We start from the raw sequence: 9,545 nt of genomic DNA on the forward strand, positions 1-9,545 counted from the left end.
AGAGGACAATAAAGTAAACAACTTAAAGCAAACAAAGAAACGGACATCATTAAGCATCATTAAGCAGTTCTAAGTCAAATCATAATGTTTTCATTAAGTGGTTCTTTGAAGTCATTTGTCATAAAAATAAAAAAACATGAAAAAAATGAAATGATTATGTATAAAGGACCCTGGCCATTTTATTTTAAATGTAATTTTATGCAATATATTAATCCTCGATGCCCTTTAAAACTGAATTCTATGTGATTTTGAAAGCTGTATAATGGAGAGCACATTGTACATAGTTGTTAGAATGTGTGTATCATCATCATGTAATTTAGATCTGGTCTCTGGTAGATGATAAAGTCCATGAAGTCACGCCCTCTGTTCTTTCCTTTACTGTGTCCCAATACCATATTAGTAGGGGGGGAATCAGATTTGGTTTGAGTTGTGCTTGTAGTGCTTCTTGAAGACACGGCACCTGCAAATGTTTCTAATAACTTCCCCACTGCCCGCCCGATCTCTGAGCTCCCTAAGGGGGGACCTGGCTTTACTGCTGAGCCCCCAGCATCTAGCCTGGTGCCTGGGCCATAATGGGCCCTTAACAAATGTTGAATAAATAGCTACTAAATTATTCTCTGAAATGAGATACAATCTCCATGATGGTTAATTTTATGTATCAACTTGGCTAGGCCGAGGTACCCAGATGGTTTGGTCAAACATTCTTCTGGATATTGCTGCGAAGCTATCTTTTATTTTTAAAGATGAGATTAACATTTACATTGGTAGACTTTGAATAAAGCAAATGACCCTCCGGAATGTGGATGGGCCTCATCCAATCATAGGAAGACCTTATATCAGAAAAAAGACTGACCTCCCCTGAGCAAGGAGGAGTTCTGCCAGTGGACTGCCTTTGGACTTGAACTGCAGCATCAACTCTTTCCTGGGTCTCCAGCCTTCCAGCCTGCCATCCTGCCTTGTGGATTTTGGACTTGCCAGTCTCCATAACTGTGTGAGTCAATTCCACAAAATAAACCCCCCTGTCTGTATGTACACACTACACACACACACACACACACACACACACACACACACACGCACACACACACATGCGCACTCTATTGGTTCTGCTCATCTGGAGAACCCTGACTAATACAGTGTCACTTACTCATTTACTCTCTCAATGAATCAATCAATATATGTCATTTACCAGGAACAGTTCCTACCCGCTGAGGCCCCACAGCTACCAAAGCCAAACCAGTGGCACAATCCCTAAAGTGAGCTCTTGACTTCAACTTCCACACTCTAGGGGCGGGGAAGAGAGCATCACCTCCTTGATATCTCGTCTGTGCTGTGACCCAAAGCATGCACACGAGAAGCAGGTGCTGAGGGAGGGAAGGCTGCTTGCTGGAGCCGTGTCCTGGTGGGGTGGCGTGGGCCCTGGCTTACGGCTGCGCTGTGAGGGGAAAGCACTTCCCCGGAGATGCTGGGCCACCGGCAGTCTCACTTCCTCTAACTATTTCCACTCTTGGCAAGTGAAGCTGTGGGTGGGGGATTTCAGAGTCATGGAAACGAGCCAAAAGGTTACTGAAGGTTCATGGACGCCACCATTTGATGACTGTGTGGTGGCTAAATGGTCCCATATACTGTAAGGAAAGGGTGAACATCAAAGATACATCAATGGGAAGCTTATAGGTGAGCACAGTACCAAATCTGATTCTCTTCGGGATGGAGCAAAGTGAGCACTTCCCGAGCCCCCTCTGCTGCTCTGGGGGAGGATGCTTCTGAAAATGAAATATTCGTACAGCTCCTGTCCCCACGGGTTTGTGTGGAGGGGAAGTGGACAGAGAGAGTGAAGCCTTCATTTGCCCACAAGCAGCATGGGCTGGCCTAGGCACAATTGTCTGTCCGGGAAATTTCTTTTTTTTTCTGTTTTATCTTAGGGAGTCATTTGTGTCTCAGGCAGTCATTTTATCCCTTCATTCTCCTCCCAGGTAAGACCTCTTTCCTCTTTGATGCTTGGTGTCTCCTTCCTTCTGGGGCTCGCGTCTCAAACTCACTGACCTCTTACCCTTCCAGGTAGAACCTCTTTCTAACCTGAAGCAGAGCTTCACTCCCTTGCTGCTAGTATTTTGTGCATGAGAGAGGGAGAGATTGGGGGGACATCATACCTTCCTTAGATCCTAACTCTGAACTTTCATCTTTGGCAATTACTTAGCACTGTCGACAGAAACGATAAATAGAGTCTCATCTGTTCATGTGAGAGGATACTATAATACAGCTGTGAAAATGAACCACTGACACTTCTTGGCACCAACGTGGATGACCCTCAGAAACACAATGTTGAGCCTAAGAGCAAGTCTTAGAAGAATGCGCGCGAGCGATTGGATTTATTTACACTTCCCAAACAGGCACAAATAAACTGTATATAAAGTGCATATATACATATACATATGTGTGTATGTAGACACAGATATATGAGGCCAATCTAAAGAGTAAAGGAATGATTAATGACATTTGAGGACAGCAGTGTCCTTGACAGGAGGCACTGGGGAAATGGATACTACTGGTCAGGGGCACACAGCAGGCTTCTAGGGTTGGGAAGGTGGGCAGCAGGTATACGTTTGTTTTGGTATCCCTATTATTAGGAATATGATATATATTTTTTGTTGTACAGACTATGTCACAATATTTAAAAATTTTTCTCAAGCTAAATTTGCCTGGATTATTAACCTTCATTTATCACTTTCCTTAGAGAGTAGAGAGAGTTGGGGGAAGGGCAACTTCTCATTCGTTGACCTGTTAAGCAAATTCCAGAGCTCCGCTAACCAGAGCTGCGAATCCTAAGCAAAAGTGAAGAAGAAGAGCGTGGATGGATGGACACCTCCACTTGTCACCTCAGTTGGCTATTGCTGAGTTACCCACCTGCCACCTCGGTTGGCCATTGCTGACTTATGTCGGACCCCCACAGATTCTTACTTAGGGCAGAGCTGCCACAGGCTGGAGCTTGAGGTGTGTCTGCTTGGAGTAGTCTTTGCTACCCTGTGTCACCACCGGGATATTTGGGAGCCATTGTGAGCACAGAAGAGTTGCTTTTTTTTTTTTTTTTTTTTTGAGACAGAGTCTCACTTTGTTGCCCAGGCTAGAGTGAGTGCTGTGGTGTCAGCCTAGCTCACAGCAACCTCAAACTCCTGGGCTCAAGCAATCCTTCTGCCTCAGCCTCCCTAGTAGCTGGGACTACAGGCATGTGCCACCATGCGTGGCTAATTTTTTCTATATATATTAGTTGGCCAATCAATTTCTTTCTATTTATAGTAGAGATGGTGTCTTGCTCTTGCTCAGGCTGGTTTCAAACTCCTGACCTTGAACAATTCACCCGCCTTGGCCTCCCTGAGTGCTAGGATTACAGGTGTGAGCCACCTCACCTGGCCAGAGTTGCTTATTTTAATGACCAAAAAAGCCTGCAGCAAACAAGAACGGCTTGGACACCTCTCTCCAAGGACATCCACGCTCGTCCTGGCCCGGTGGCACATGCTTGGCAGGCACTGGGCAGAACAAGCTGTGACTGTGAACTTGAGGGACTGTGGCCCTGGGGAGCTGTGGCCAGTCCTCTCTCGGAAAAGCCCCACCTCCCAGTGTTTGCCATGTCAGGTGTGCTGCCGGTACTGCTAGTAATGAGTTTTTCTTTAAATTCACTGTTTTTTTTTTAAACTAAAAGATATTTATATTTTAAAAGAAACTTTTATAACACTCCTGCTAATAAAAAACCAATGCCATTGTGGCTAATATAAGGTAATAATAAAAAAAATACAAGAAAACAAAACTATGCTATTAAATTTTTGCTAGCCACCATGGCCTGCTCCTGGCCCCGGGTCTACTTTCTCTGTGTTGGAAAGGCAAGGAGCCAGGGGTTGGAGGAGGTTTTGGTCAGGCCAGAATCAGATGTGAGTGAGTGGCCTACCTGTGCATCTTGTACTGTATACAGTTACCCACTTGTGTCCCACACTTGGAAATGTGGATCAAATGACTTGTGGGGGAGACACCAGCAGGGGAAGGTGAAGGTCATTTGCAGTAGGATCCGTCTTTGCACTGTAGAATTTTGTGTGGAGACACCTCAGATCTAAGGAGCTCTCTGTAATCTAGTGCTGGGTCCTTTCTCCAAGCTGGACCTCAGAAGGGGATGACGAGGACCCTCCCCCACGACAGCCTTTGAATGGATATGAGGGATATCAAAATGCAGATGTCTAAGGTCAAACGGACTTGGTCACTGGAGGACAAAGGACTACACTATTTGAGTACCTGCAGCACTGCAGAGCACGTGGTCTTGGCTTGGGTTTCCCCAGAAGTGGACTCGGACGCAGGGTTTGAGGGTATATAGTTGAAGGAATGATCCCAGGAAACGTTGACAGGGAATGGGGGAGTGGACAGGACACTACCACTATGGCAACTTAAATTTAATCCCACGTGAGTTATTCCACTCAGGACTAAGGGAGCTGCATTATTTACAGCCAAATGAAGAGTTCATTCACACAACATAAATTAACTATTTTTTTTTTTTTTGAGACAGAGTCTCACTCTGTTGCCCAGGCTAGAGTGAGTGCTGTGGCGTCAGCCTAGCTCACAGCAACCTCAAACTCCTGGGCTCAAGCAATCCTGCTGCCTCAGCCTCCCGAGTAGCTGGGACTACAGGCATGCACCACTATGCCCAGGTAATTTTTTCTATATATATTAGTTGGCCACTTAAGTTCTTTCTATTTATAGTAGAGATGGGGTCTCGCTCTTGCTCAGGCTGGTTTCGAATTCCTGACCTCGAGCAATCCGCCTGCCTCGGCCTCCCAGAGTGCTAGGATTACAGGCGTGAGCCACCGCACCTGGCCATAAATTAACTATTTTAAAGAGAATAATTCAGTGGCATTCAATATATTTGTAATATTGCCCAGACACCACCTCTATCTAGTTCTGAAACATGTTTATCACTCCAAAAGCAAAGCCCACACCCACCGCTGTCCATTTTCCCTGCGCCCAAGTCCCTGGTAACCACCAATCTGCACTCTGTCTCTACCAATCTGCCTCTTCAGGACATTTCATATAAATGTAAGCATATGATCCTGCGGTCTGGCGTCTTTCACTCAGCTTCATGTTTTTGAGACTTATTCAGGTAGCATATGTCAGGTACTATATTGCTTATTATGGGTGAATAATATTCCATTGTATGAATATTCCACAATTTATCCATTCATCTGTTTGTGGACGTTCAAGCTATTTCTACTTTTTGGCTATTGTGAATAGTGCTGCTATGAAAATGAGTGTGTATGTACTTACTTGAGTCCCTGTTTTCAGTTCTTTTGAGTATTACTAGGAGTGAAATTGCTGAGTCATATGGTAATTCTGTTTAACTTTTTGAGGAGCTACCCTGTTCTCGGAGAGTTCATTCTCCTCTGCCTCTATTTAAATGTTAGCATTTCTTGAGGTTCAAGCCTAAGCCGCCTCCCTTTCTCTCATCAGATACTCTCTCTTAAGGATGAATCATCCACACTGATGGCTTCAATCACCATCCCCAGACCTCTGCTGTGAGCTCTAGACCAACATGTCATCTGCCTGGCTGACATTCGTCCTTGGACATCTGCAAGGCCCTCCAAGACCAGCAGTTCCAGAACAGAACTCAGCCTGGACCTAGCTTTCCATCAGGTTTTCCAGTCTGTGACCAGCAGACAGCGCCACCCAGACCAGGAGACCTGGGATGGCCTGTGACACCCCTGCCTCGCTCCTATCCTGACCAAGTCCTGTTGACTTTCCTAGATGGCTCTTCACTCTGTCCACTTCTGCCACCACTCTGTCTCCACTCCCATAGATATGCTTGTTTGGCTGACGATGTCAGCCTTCTAACTAGTCTCCTGTACATAGACGTGGTCCCTTCTGATCCATTCTCCATACCACGGAAAAAGGGATTTCTTAAAAATATGGATCAGATCATAACACACCCAGCTTCTCTAGTGCTTGTAGAATAAACAGTGTCTTCATTGCAGCTGCACAGTTCACTTCTCCAGGCTCATCTTCAGCCACGCTCCTCTGCCCTCTGGCCACCCTGGCCTTAATTTAGCCAGACTATTCTGCAGTCTTCCACTGCAGGGCTTTGCACAAACTGCGACCTCTGCCTGGAGCGCTAGCCAGCTCTTGGCCTGGAGAACCCCTACAGCTTTTCCAGTTCTCATCTTCGTCTTCCTTATGGAACCCTGTGACTCCAAGATGAGTATGGGAGTATACTCCTTGCAGTATGTTCTGGCCCCCATCACATTTGTGTAATTATTAATTAATGTCTGCCTCTCCCCTGGACTGAACGGTAAGCTTTTTGGAAGCAGGGCAATGTCAGTTTTGCTCCCTCTTGTGTAAGTTTTGACTTACACAGTGGCTGCCTCCAAATAGCTGTTAAATAAATTACCTCATTAACGGTGGAGCTCTAACTCAACACCGATTTCATATCCTTCCCTTTCCACCAACTCTATCCTTTCTTCATTCCTGTAATAGGAATGTCCTTGAAGATAGCCAAGCTTCAAGAAAAACAGAAACAAGAAAGAAAACCAATTTTGGGCTGGTCCCAGAATTCTGTCTTGGACAATTGCTATTCACACTGGGTTCTGGGTGGGACACAAGCTTCTGGGGTGGGGAGGGGCTCCCCAGGCAGGAGTTTAGAAGTCTAGAGCACCCACTGTCATCCTCATCACTAGCAGAGGGAAGAGACTGGTGGCTGATTTCCACATAGCTTGGAACGACTTCCCCCCTTACACGTTCTTTACTTTGAAGTACTTTAAGCAAGATGAAAAGGTGGCCTCAAATCCTTTGTGGAAGAAAGGCAATTGAATGAGTGAATGAATGAATGAGCTAAATGAATAAATAAATGTAGAAGACAGTAAGGATGGCACTGTCAGAGTGGCCCTCTGGGACAGGTAGAACCCAGTGTACTGTAACTTGTCCCCAGCCCCGTAGAGATGATGTTAATGACTCTACAGAGCTGGGACACACACGCAGAGCCCAGTTCTCAGTCTCCATTTCTTGCTCCCTAGGAGCCATTCCCAGAGAGGCTGTAAACGGTGTCTCTGATTCTAATCCACCGCACAGCATAAGTGACAGATGCCCACGTGTTAGAGGACTGGAATAATTTAAGAAAAGTAAACGCTTAGTTCCCGCACAGGTAAGTTCTGAGGGCAACCAGAAGAGGGAGGAGCCGTGTACTTACACACCAGGAAGCACCTACCTCGGATGATCTAAAAGGTAGAAATCACGTTGGTTTTACATTGCATTAAACCGGAGTCTCCAGGTCATCCTTATTCATCTTATTCATCTACTCATTCATCTTTTAGGGCATGTCGAACTGTTCCCAGCCCCAGTTAAGGGGTGCTCACAATGGGGGGAGCACCACCAGATGTCTGACACCATCTCAGGAAGTAAGAAGCTGAGTGGATCCGCCCCAACGCCCCCCTCCCCGCCCGCAGGCCACAGCAAAGTGGCTGAGCACTCACCCAAGGGCAGAGCCACTGTTGGAGGGTCATCGCACGGCCCTGCCGCCCTGGGCCTGCCCTCTCTCTGGGCAGGCAGCGGGAGGTGACAGCTAGTCCTGTTGCATGACCACGCTTCTCTCTCGCCGCAGCAACCAGACTAGCTGCTGAAGACAGCTGTGAGCATTTCCCTGCTGAGCAGCCCACACGGAGAATGTGAGCGGCGCGCGTGTGTGCGCTTCCTTCCGGTTGCTGCGAAGTGATGTTGTCTCGGTTCGTTTCCTCTCTGAGCCTGTTCGCTTTTTCTCTGTCAGACCTTCCGATACGCTGAGGGCACTCTGTAGGTTAAGGTGGGGGAAGAAACCCAGTTCTAATCTGGCCCATTTGCTAAGTTTAGAAGGATGGATGATCTTTAAATGAGCATGGCAGTGAAGTTCGGTTAGAATGTACATTTCTAGGTGGCATAAGCAGATTTTAGGCTGCATTGAGGTGAAAGTTTGGCTATTTCAAAACCAACCAAATTGGGATTTTACGGTTTTGCGGACTTAATATGTTCTCAAAGCTTCCGCTATGGATTGACACAGAACAGTCTTTCATACTGGAAGTGTTTATTGAGCTTAGACATCATAACATGTACCTTGCTGGGGGACAGGGACTCAAATGAAGAATTTCCTACGTACGGTGTGGTGTGCAAGCCAAGATCCGTGTGTGTGGAAGGAAATTTGGAAGCTGCCTCGCCCCAAACCCTTTGTCTTCTTCATTCTGTGCACAGGCTTCTAGACTGGCCGCCCGGATTTGAATGTGACTCTACTCCTCATACACTTTTGGCCTTTTTGTGCCTCAGCTTCCTCATCTGTAAAATGGAAAAAAAAAAAACATAGAGTTAGCATCTGGAAAGCACTCAAAGAGGGCCTGGCATGAATAAAACAAACTGATATTAGTGCTTGCTATTATGATTCGCGTCAAGTCTGTATTATTATCAGCGGCAGACTTTGCTTCTTTCCTGCTCTTCCTTATTTCCTACTCCTCACTGGTGTCTAGGAAATGACTTGGGGACACAAGGGGTTGGGAGGAAGAGAGGGTTCGAACAACGGGTATTCCCCCAAATGACCCAGGAGTGCCTGGTGTTCCTGCTCTGGCTCCTGCCTGTCCATCACCAAGACGGGCCCAGGGCTGCCCTTGGTCCCACCTAAGCACACTCCGCTCCTGTTGTATGTTGCACTCTTGTGAATTCTGTTTCGTCGTTGTCGTTTTGTTTTAATTTTCTGAAATTAAAGACTTCTCCGAAATTTAGATCCATGTCATTCATGCTGGTCTGAATCTTGCTCCAGAATATTCTGGCCATAAAAAGATGCCATACAAACAAACAAAGAAATAGACACTCAGCTCAATATTTTGTATACTTGGGTCTCATAAATACATCAATAACAAGAACATCTCTATTACTCATCATATGCATATTGCATCCATAAATGTAGTTAGCAATATTCATCCAGGTACTCTGCTATTTTTCTTTCTCTTTTCCTTTCCCTCTCCTTTCAAAATCATTCTTGAGTATATGCTATGTATCAGGAATGCTTCCAGATTTGAGGTAGAATTATTCAACTCCCAAGTTTTATTTTATAAGGCAGAGAATTCATGGTAAATTGATGGACGTAGAGGGGAAGTTCAAATAGTACATATTTTATCAAAATGTCCCTCTGTGCATTTCCCATTATACAATATTAGGTAAGAGATTATTTTCATTAGGCATTTAAGCAGTATAAATTTGAGTGTACAAATTTCAGAAAAAATAATTTATAATTTTATAGTATGAATATAAAATGTTAATGCCTCCAAGTTGTCTCTATGTCAATGACACTCTAGATATACAAAAAAGCTAAGCCTGGGCTCCTTTTATATAAAGTACTTGAGTTTGACACTTGATTGTCCTTAACTCTGTTCTTTTCTCCATATCTTATGGCATCTTTTCCCACTTCTAGCTGCCTGGACCTCCTGCCGTTGAGTGTTTCAGGATGGAGAGAGCTTGTTTTTCAAGGCAAACTAAGGAGTGGTGACTTTGTCCTAAAACAG

The 9,545-nt window shown here is 45.4% G+C and overlaps 1 protein-coding gene across 1 annotated transcript in view; it reads right to left on the reverse strand.

Annotated features, from left to right (window-relative positions):
* The window catches only part of NEDD9 (neural precursor cell expressed, developmentally down-regulated 9), a 174,615-nt gene extending 166,686 nt beyond the window's left edge, over positions 1 to 7,929 (reverse strand). Inside the window, exon 1 of the mRNA XM_012753563.3 lies at positions 7,497 to 7,929. The gene's annotated coding sequence lies outside the window, so the exon portion shown is untranslated. The remainder of the gene's footprint in view (positions 1 to 7,496) is intronic.
* Positions 7,930 to 9,545: the final 1,616 nt, after the last annotated feature.

The sequence above is a fragment of the Microcebus murinus genome, chromosome 15 (genome assembly GCF_040939455.1).
Source record: "Microcebus murinus isolate Inina chromosome 15, M.murinus_Inina_mat1.0, whole genome shotgun sequence".
In the NCBI taxonomy this organism is placed as follows: Eukaryota; Metazoa; Chordata; class Mammalia; order Primates; family Cheirogaleidae; genus Microcebus; species Microcebus murinus.